Source organism: Ixodes scapularis, unplaced genomic scaffold, assembly GCF_016920785.2.
Source record: "Ixodes scapularis isolate PalLabHiFi unplaced genomic scaffold, ASM1692078v2 PGA_scaffold5__190_contigs__length_132052651, whole genome shotgun sequence".
NCBI classification, from domain to species: domain Eukaryota; kingdom Metazoa; phylum Arthropoda; class Arachnida; order Ixodida; family Ixodidae; genus Ixodes; species Ixodes scapularis.
Genome location: NW_024609880.1, coordinates 74730223 through 74739324, shown reverse-complemented (window position 1 = coordinate 74739324; position 9102 = coordinate 74730223).

Below are 9102 nucleotides of genomic sequence, written 5' to 3'. Positions count from 1 at the left end.
ACTTGTGTGCGCATGCGCGACAGGCTGACCAGTTGGCTTCGGATTGGATGGTGATGGCTAAGGGATGAATCAAGAGCAGCGCTGATTGGTTCTTTCAGTATAATACAGTACAAAAAGAATTAAGTTATTAACTTTTTCAGTGATAAGAATTGATTTCTTTTAATTGCAATTGTTCATAAAAAAAAATAACCCATTGCATAAAAAAAAAAAAATTCTCCAAACCTAGACATGCTTGTAACAAGGTCTGGCCACAATCTCCACAAAGTCGAACCGGTTGAATCTAGGGGTGTCGCGAACCGGCCGCGGTTCGAGTTCGACCAGGTTCGACTTTTTCGAACTTTTAGTGGAAAGTTCGACGAACCTTGTATTGAGGTTCGACTCGTGTGCGCATGCGCGACAGGCTGGCCAGTTGGCTTCGGATTGGATGGTAATGGCTAAAAGATTAATTAAGTGCAGCGCTGATTTTCTATTTTAGTCAATACAGTACTAAACATTAAGTTATTAACTTATTCAGTGATTAGAATTAGTTTCTTTTAATTGCAGCTGTTCAAATAATAAAATAACCCCTTGCATAAAAAAAAAATTCTCCAAACTTAGACGTGCTTGTATTAAGGTCTGGCCACACTGTCCATAAAGTCGAACCGGTCGAATCTGGTGAAAAGTTCGAAGGTTCGTCGAACCGGTTCGACTCAGTCGAACCCCGGAAGTTCGACCAAAAAATCTGGTTCGACAAAAGTTCGCGACACCCCTAGTTGAATCTGGTGAAAAGGTCGAAGGTTCGTCGAACCGGTTCGACACAGTCGAACCCCGAAAGTTCGACTTAAAAATCCGGTTCGACAAAAGTTCGCGACACCCCTACTTTATTTCACCAGACTAGTACACTTCTCTCTCAAGTGTGTCACACATTTTGAAAGAAATGAGCGGCTTTTGCCTGGCGCAGCCTTTTAGCGGCGTCGCGGGTTGCGGACGGACGTTGCGAGCGTTCAGGATTGCTAACCCTAATCACTTTTCTCCGGAGATGAAAACGCGTGAAAATTCGCATCCTTCATACGTTACGCGCCAGTAATACCTTGAACTTGAGCACACGCATGAAATGCGCCAAATAAGAAATCCGGGCGATGTTCGAGGACACAAATGCTTAGAAATCACCACTATAGTCGAAGTAAACAAACACGACGACACGGGCGTTTCTGCCGTCTTGAGAGCGCCGCCACGACATCGCCGCATGAGTAGGTGGATCTTACCTTCTAGTACGTGCTGGGTTATCATAGCGACACACAACGAAAGTTCACAGTCAAGGATAGCGCTTTTACGCGGAACGATGAGATGAACGCCGTCTACGATGATGATCACAACCGACGCCATGTGCGCGGATAGAAACAGCCGCCTTGGCCGGCCCACGACCGGCATGCAACGCGCGCGAACACTTCTCCTCGACCTGCGATTGGTCTGTCATTGCGGTTGTTGGCTTCCAACCACGTGGGTCATGCTTCCAACGCAGCGGAGGGACGCACGCACGTGAACGACACGTGCGTGCGTCCCTCCGTCGCTAGGGCAACTGAAGCATCGATCGCTTCTCCCGCTTCTTCGAGCAACCTCCTTGCACCGCGAGTGCCGCTTGCGCAATGCTTGCGGCTCGCGCCGTCAGCGCCATTATCTAGTGTCGCACAGGGAAGCGTGCTCGCTGCTCCGGCCATCGGCGCGGTCGGCGGGCTGTTCCAGAAACCGCACTACAACCGGTATTTCCCTTCGCGCGCCTGCGTTTTAAGCGGTATGTAATTACATGGAGTTCTATGGGAGGCGAACCGGTGGTTTAAAAAAACCGCGTTATACCTGGTCCTGCACTATAAGCGGTTACGTTGTAAGTGGTCTATACTGTAAAACATATTGTAGCGGTTCATTCTGCAACCGATCGACGTTCTTCCTTTTTCTGACTAGCCCAAGAGCCCGCTTCTTTTTCTCCTCTTCTTCTTGTCTTTCTTACTGCTACACTCGCCCTCCCCGTCCCCTAGTGAACTGACGGTATTGACATGGGTCGAGCTCTTGTGTCTAAAATTCCGATGAACAAGATGTAGTGCCTAAGGTGGCCTTTGTACGATTAGAGCTGCGAGTGCAGTCTCGTACACAAAATGTCACAGGACCCAGTTGCTGAAGGACTTCACAAGGCCCTATAAAGCGTGGTAGAAACTTCTTTGCGCGACCTTTCTTTCTAAGCGGTCAGTGCACCAGAACCCAGTCTCCAGACTGTATACGAGTTGGTGGTGAGGCTGGGGCAGTGCGTACTTGAGTTCAATGCTGAGTCCGCAACAATGCCGTCTAGGGCTTTCCTTCTAACGTCTCGCAAACAGTGCTCAGAGCTGCTCGAGAATTCTTCGGCTTTCAGTCGCCAAACAGCATCGGAACCAGCTTCGCCTGGAAGAACTGGTGTGCGTCCGTACACAATTTTCAAAGGAGTGAACGCAGTGGTTGACTGCTCCGCAGTGTTCATGGCAAAGGCAGTGCAAGGCACAAGTTGGTCCCAATTATTGTGTTGGTTGTTGACGTAGCTTGCAAGTATGCCGCTGATAGTACGGTTGGCACGTTCAACGAGACCATTTGTTTGCGGATGATACGGAGCTGCCCGAGCGTGATGGATACCGTGCAGTTCTGTTTCCTTCACAAATTGACAAGAAAGGAAACACAAGGCGCGGTCGCTTACGAGGCTCCGAGGGACTCCGTGTCGAAGAATAACTTGTCGCAGGAATTGAACAACATGGTCGACCGCAGTATTTGGAACTGGTCGTAATTCTACCCATTTGCTAAGGTAGTCAATGGCGACCAGAACATACTTGTTGCCATCTGGCGTACAAGGAAATGGGCCGAGATGGTCAATGCCAACAATTTCTAATGGTGTTTCGGGAAGTGGAACAGGTTGGACGCCACAGTTGATGGTGGAATTCATAGTTTTTCGAGACTGACATTTGACGCAGGACGCGGTGTACTTGGCGACGTCTGTGCGAACTACTGGCCACCAGTAACGCTCTAAGATCTTCTTAGCAGTTTTATCTCTTCCAAGGTGTCCAGCGGTCAGGTCATCGTGACAGAGAAGAAGTACAGCGGGACGTAATTTCACGGGTACAAAGGGCGCCCAACCTTGAGATCCACGATGGCAGAGTAGGCTGTGGTGGATACGATAGGCACGGTGTAATCGTCGCTCTGGTGTATGCAATGGAGGTGACCTAAGTCGCGACACAATGCCTTGAACTTCTGAGTCTTGTCTTTGGTTTTCTGTAAGGTTAAACACAGGAGTGAAAAACTGAACATCTTCTTTGTTTACCTCTTCGGCCGGGGCTAATGGCTTACAAGAGAGGAAATCGGCATCTGTGTGGTCTTTCCCGCTACAGTGACGGATTTCTAACTGATATTCTTGAAGTAGTAGAGCCCAGCGAGCGAGCTTAGGAGTAAGGTCACGTTTCGTTTGAAGCCACAGTAACGTTGAATTGTCTGTAATGGCCGTGAAACGATGACCATATATAAGGCCGAAAGTGTTGGACAGCCCAGATAAGAGCAAGGCATTCCAGTTCTGACGAATGATACCGTTGTTCCGTATCTGTGAGACGACGACTGGCGTACGCGATGACTCGCTGAGTTGTTGTCGAGGGGTGCTCTTGAAGCAGGACAGCTCCCAGACCATTTCCGCTGGCGTCGGTATGCAGGAAAGATGGTAATTCCGGACCGAAATGGGCCAAGATTGGTGACTGAAGAAGACTTTCCTTGAGATCGTTGAAAGCTTGTTCCTCGCTTATGGTCCATTGCCAAGGGCTGTTTTTACGAAGAAGACGTGTAAGGGGTGTTGCGCGACTGGCGAATTCTGGAATGAACCGCCGAAAGTAAGACGTAAGGCCGAGGAAGCTTTTTACTTTGGAGAGGCAGGTTGGCTTTGGGTACTTTGATACCACTTCTAGCTTCGCGGGGTCGGGTTTGATGCCGTCTTTGCTGATGACGTGGCCAAGGTAAAGAACCTCTTCAAATCCAAAAAAACACTTTTGAGGTTTGATCCGCAAGTTCGCTTGATGGAGTGCATCGAGAACAGGTTCAAGCCTCCAGTTGTGTTCTTCGAACGTTCTACCATAGACAATAATGTCGTCAAGGTAAACTAGTGACATGGTCCATTTCAGGTGACCTAAAACCTTATCCATAAGCCGTTGGAATGTAGCTGGAGCGTTACAAAGGCCAAATGGCAATCGTGTGAATTGATAAAGTCCAGCGGGAGTTACAAATGCAGATTTTTCAGCATCCTCTTGGTTCAACGGAACTTGCCAGTACCCGGATAACGGGTCAAGAGTCGTAAAGTATCTGGCGCCTTGTAATCTGTCGAGCGAATCATCAAGATGAGGTAAAGGGTACACGTCTTGTTTTGTGATGTTGTTGATCTTTCTATAATCAACACAAAAATAGATAGATCCATCTTTTTTACGCACCAGGACAACCAGTGATGACCACGTTTCTGTTGGATGGTGTGACAACCCCTTGACTAAGCATGTCAGCGACTTGTGTTCGAATAACTTTGTATTCGATGGGAGCGAGTCGACATAAGGGCTGGTGAATAGGAGCATGCTCACCTGTGTCAATCTTGTGTTCCACAAGATGCGTGCATCCCAGTTCGTCGGGAGTAAGGGCCACACATGAGCGGCAAGTCGTAATGAGTCTCTTGAGTAAGTCAACCTGATGTTTGTCGAGGGATGACCCAAGATTAAACACCTCCCAAGGCACCTGGTCACTCTGATTTGAAGCTTGTGCTGGTGATCGTGCTTGATCGACCGTTGTTGTCAAAAACTCTGCCGAACGAAAGAGAAGCGACTCCCCGACTCGGTGTCCTTGTTTAAGCTTGGCAGGGATAAACCGAGGTTCATCATCAGGATGCTGAAACAACCATCAGTACACGTAGTCAACATTCGAGGTGCTGCTACTTCGCAATCAGGACCCGAAAACCGCGATGCCTCATAGACAATGTCCCCGTTAAGATGAGGTGAGTTTGCTTTCACGTTGACCCATATGGCTGTTTCTGGCTGTATCACCGTCATAGCAGCAATGCGTACGTCCCAAGTCTCTTTTTCAAGGACCGAAGTAGATTGTTGAAAGACATGCGGTAAGCTTTTTATTCTATCTACCGCACAAGACGCGCATGACCTCCAAATGTTCAAGAGTTGCGACAAAACCGCCTAAGCAGAGAATAAAAAAAATTTCTCAAAGGCTTATAAAATAATTCCAAAACAACCGAAATGGCGCAAAGCTATGACAGGCACCATGAGCATCCTGCTCCCAAGTCGTAAGCGGGCTCTCCTGAATACCGGCAGAATCGTTTAAAGAAAACAAGCCGGTTTTAGCACACCAACCGTACCCAAGAATCACGGGACAGACACAATTTGGGATTACGACAAACTCTTCAACGGATGTGCGACCGAATACTGTGATGCTTAATCTAACTTTTCCCGCAGTTGGTATGGTAGTACCGTGGGCCATGAATAGTGCTGGGCAGTCAGAAGAGAACTCAACATTTGAAGGAAGTCAAGACTTATCGACAGCATTGACAGCTGCCTGTGTCAAAAAGTGCACCCACAATCCCCAAGTGTTTGACCAGTACAGGATGCAAAGGAACAGATGTTAGTTGGCTTGCAACTGATACAAGGGGTCTTTGAGTATTTACATCCGGCCCTGCCCCAGGGGACCAAGTGTGCCGTTTCCCAACGAGGTAGAAGCAGTAGTGCAGTCGAATGCAAAATGGCCGCGACGTCCGCATCAGTAGCACGACCCATTGGCATTTCTCCATGAGTGGGCAGACGCAGCATGCGGGCGTGTCCCTTTTGGGATTGACTATGCTTGTACTTGGATTCCATGGGGTGTTGACGGCTGCGTGCAATTGGTGGCCCACTGAGCAGCGCTCATTTCCATGGTGTGGCCAAGAGCTGCACGTATTGTGTCCGGTCTTGCCAGGCGAACAAACATTTAAACCTCGGCGTCACTTATAGCATCCACGAACGCGGCCGTGCCGACACGATTTAAAAGGGCCCTGCAACCATATTTAAGCGTTTACCTTTTTTGTGGTTTCCACGTCCCTTGGAGCTCAGGAAAGCCAGCGGGCACGAAGAGAGTAGCTAAATATCAGTGCATCATATTTTAACCGGACGACGCGGAAACCTCCTCCACCGACGGGGGTGACCCGCGGTACCGAAAGCGCGCAATATGTGACGTCTTAGATCCTGGGCTTACTACTGGTCAGAGCCGCTAAAAGCTTCTTTTTAGTCTAAATACAAAATATAAGTGGTGCGAACCGTTTCAATTATTTATAAAAGTAGTTTTTTGTTCAGTAGTTTAGATCAGAAAAGAAACGAATGCAGTTTATAAAGTACGGAAACAAGAAATGACCCGTCGACATACCCGCCACCAAGCGACGGAAAAGGCGGCGCATACTAGAAAGGAGTAGTGGGATCAGGCGCCGGCACGGGAAGGTCACGGATGTACGCGGCGGCGCTGCGGTCATTTACGAACTGGAGGATCTGACCGGCTCTGAGCGTTCTGAAGGCCTTTGGCGAGCAGCTTTGTTTTGCGGTTTGACCGTTTCGCGGTATGGCAGCGTGAAGTGGCTTCCATTCTGAACAGATCTTTACCCCGTCTTTGCTGTCGTTTGTGGCCAATGAAGTGTCATGCCGAATTAGTGTTTAATCGCGCAGCAAATGCAATGAGAGCCGTTCTGGCTGCCCGCTGCATACAGCCTATCCAGAATATGCTCTAGTGGCGCCCTCTCGCGCCGGCGACACAGAGTGGGGCAGCCGTGAGCGCTCGCGATGAGCCCACTACCCCTCCCCTAGTTCACGGTTACTCAAGTAACCAAGGGTGTCACGAGGGAGGTTATTGTTTGCTTGTTTTTTGTAATTTTAATTTGCCTATAACTTTTAAACTAAAGCGAATTTCGAGAAAAGAAAAGTTGCACTATGTTACTATGTTCAGTGCGCTCAGGTTCGGTGCAAATTAAAAACCAGTAAAAAGTCCTTGCAGGGCCCCTTTAAGGTATTGGGCGTTGCTCCCAGAAATGATTTGTAGGTCAGGCGTTCTACACTTGACGCAAGTTCCGGTAAACTCTCACTTGATTGTTGACGTCGTGACCGGAGCTCTGCGTAGTGTGCTTGTTGTAGGTGGCCATCACCAAAACGATCACATAGGGTTGCGACTAATGCTGTGTACATGAGCCGGGTGCCTTGAAGTGCATGGAGTATGTTGAGTGCCGGACCATCAAGTTGGGCGATAACAGCGCATGCCTTGTCATTTTCGGTCCAATGGTTTGCTCGGTAGTTATGTCGACCTGCTGTAGGTAAAGATCCAAGGGGGTTTCCCCATAGAACGGCTTCAACTTGAAATGGTGCTGTGCAGATGGGGCAGTGACAGTCTGGTTTGGGGAAGGAGTCTGCTCAATAGCGGCGACTGTTGGTTGTGGCGGTTGCCCAAGTGCTTCCAGAGCAGCTGATCGTTGACAGATGACAGCATATTTTGCAATCAAATCGTCTGACCGTTGCTGCGTAGCGGCCATGATTGCTTGCGTTTGTCGCTCCAGTAGTCCTTCCAGAACCCCGAGTGTCACCACTGTCGTCTGAGTATCTATTGGTGCCACATTCGACTGCGAACCGGTGTCATCTCGTAGCTGGCTCGAGAGAGACGGCTCACTGGAAAGTTATCCTCTTGACGGCAAACGTCCTTGACGCGTTTCAGTCGGCATCCCACCGCTGCCACCAAATTGTAGCGGTTTATTCTTCAACCAATCGACGTTCTTCCTTTTTCTGACTAGCTCGAGAGCCCGCTTCTTTTTCTCCTCTTCTTCTTGTCTTTCTTACTGGTACAATATATAAACACTCCCCCACCTCCCACCCTCCTCCCCCTTGCCCCTCCTCCCCCTCGCCCCCCCTTCTCTTCCCTTCTTCCCCCCCCCCCCCCCCCCCCCCCCGGGCCAGCCGAAGCGTGTGCGCGTGAGATTTACTAGAAAAAGATGTCCTATTTCATCTAATTCTATAGTAAATAATGAAATAATTAAAACCGAATCAAACGCAAAGTAACTGGGGGTTATGCTGTCTAGTGATTTAACGTGGAAAGCGCATGTAGATACGATAGCCCAAAAGGCAGTACGTATGCTTAATTTTATAAGACCAAGTTTCCTACAAGGATCAAGCAAAATTAAGGAAACTGTGTTTTACTTTTATTCGCCCATGTATGGAGTACGCGTCAATTGTCTGGGACTCCCACTACAATAATCTAATAGATAAACTATCAGAACCAGTGTGCTTGATTTGTTTTGAATAATTATCAACTTTGAGCGAGCGTCACCAGTATGAAGGGAACCCTAAATTGGGAATCACTTAGCAAAGGAAGAAAATCTTTTAGGTTAATATTCCTTGATAACATATATCACAATCGCCTCCTAATCAGCTGGGACACATTTCTGCTTTTTTTTTTGTGGAAAGAACAGAAAAATCAGGAAAACACTGACCCTACTCTTGTTGTACTCATATTTTTGCATTTTCGTTTTTTTCCAAAAACAATCGAAGAGTGGAATGAATTGCCGAAGGATGTATTTTTGCCTAATTTCGAAGGTGGTGTTTGATGACAAAATTGTGCTTTTATGTGTGTCTGTTGTTTTTAATATTTCAGTATCAAGGGAGTTTTGCTTGATATTGTTTTTTTATTTGTGCTAACTAAAAAAAAATGTTGTGTAATAGTTTTGACAATGAGAACAGTTCTGTACTTAACATACCCTGCAATGCCAAAGCGCCGATGCCAGTTTCCATGTAAATATACAAATAAAAAATTATATAAACAAATATATTTGAATCAATAAATGTAACAGAGGTTTTGTTGTGCAGTCTTCAACTTGAACAGTACCAGAAAAAAAAAAAAGCTTATACCAAGAAAACATAGTTACTAATACTTTTAGTTTTTCCCCTTTGAGTTCATTAAATTTGGGAACACAACGTTAACTGTTTTTATAGATTTCAAAAAAGCATTTGACTCCATAAAACATGACATCCTACTCTGAAAATACCGCTTTATGGAATAAGAGGTACTGCACTTAGCCTG